Here is a 697-nt window from a genome sequence, read left to right on the forward strand (position 1 = left end):
GAGTTGTAATTTGGGCGTATTAGACATCATTTACCCTAATATTCTAATCTTAAACCCTTAGAAATTCTCTCAAATTTTTTGTAAGGCTCTTGGGTTAAGGAAGTCTAGGGTTTCTTTAATAGGGGTAAATTGGGGCTTACAAGGGTGATTCTTCTCCATCATATTCTTAATCTAAGGCATGTTACTTCTCCCTCATTGTTAGTTCCAACTAATGGCATGTTTTATTCATTTTTTTCATGGTGTAATTATTGTATAGTTTTCAAATATATGTTGGGGCTTTTGATTATGAATGCTTGGTTATGGTTTTTATATTATTATGGTGATTTGAACACTTGGTTGCCGGGGATAGTTAATTGATACTTGGTTTTGGCTTTGGAAATACTATGCCCCCAATATGTTTGATAAAATGCCTATGAGAATATTTTTGGTTAAATTGTTGGACTTTTATTGAACTATTTCATGGTATAACTTGATAATGGAACCCTAAATAGTATAGATGGTTTTAATGGTTTGGAATGGTTAAATGCTTAGGTCTTAGTGGTTATGGTTGGTCTATTTGAAAGCTTTGTGGGGTACAACGGAATCTCCCAAGCAAGAATAATAATGATCACTTATGGGGTACGTGGGATTCCCCCAAGTCAACTTAATAATGTAATCAATGGGTACATGGGAATCTCTTCTTCTTAAAAAGGATGGC

The sequence above is a fragment of the Capsicum annuum genome, unplaced genomic scaffold, assembly GCF_002878395.1.
Source record: "Capsicum annuum cultivar UCD-10X-F1 unplaced genomic scaffold, UCD10Xv1.1 ctg5136, whole genome shotgun sequence".
Classification (NCBI taxonomy): Eukaryota; Viridiplantae; Streptophyta; class Magnoliopsida; order Solanales; family Solanaceae; genus Capsicum; species Capsicum annuum.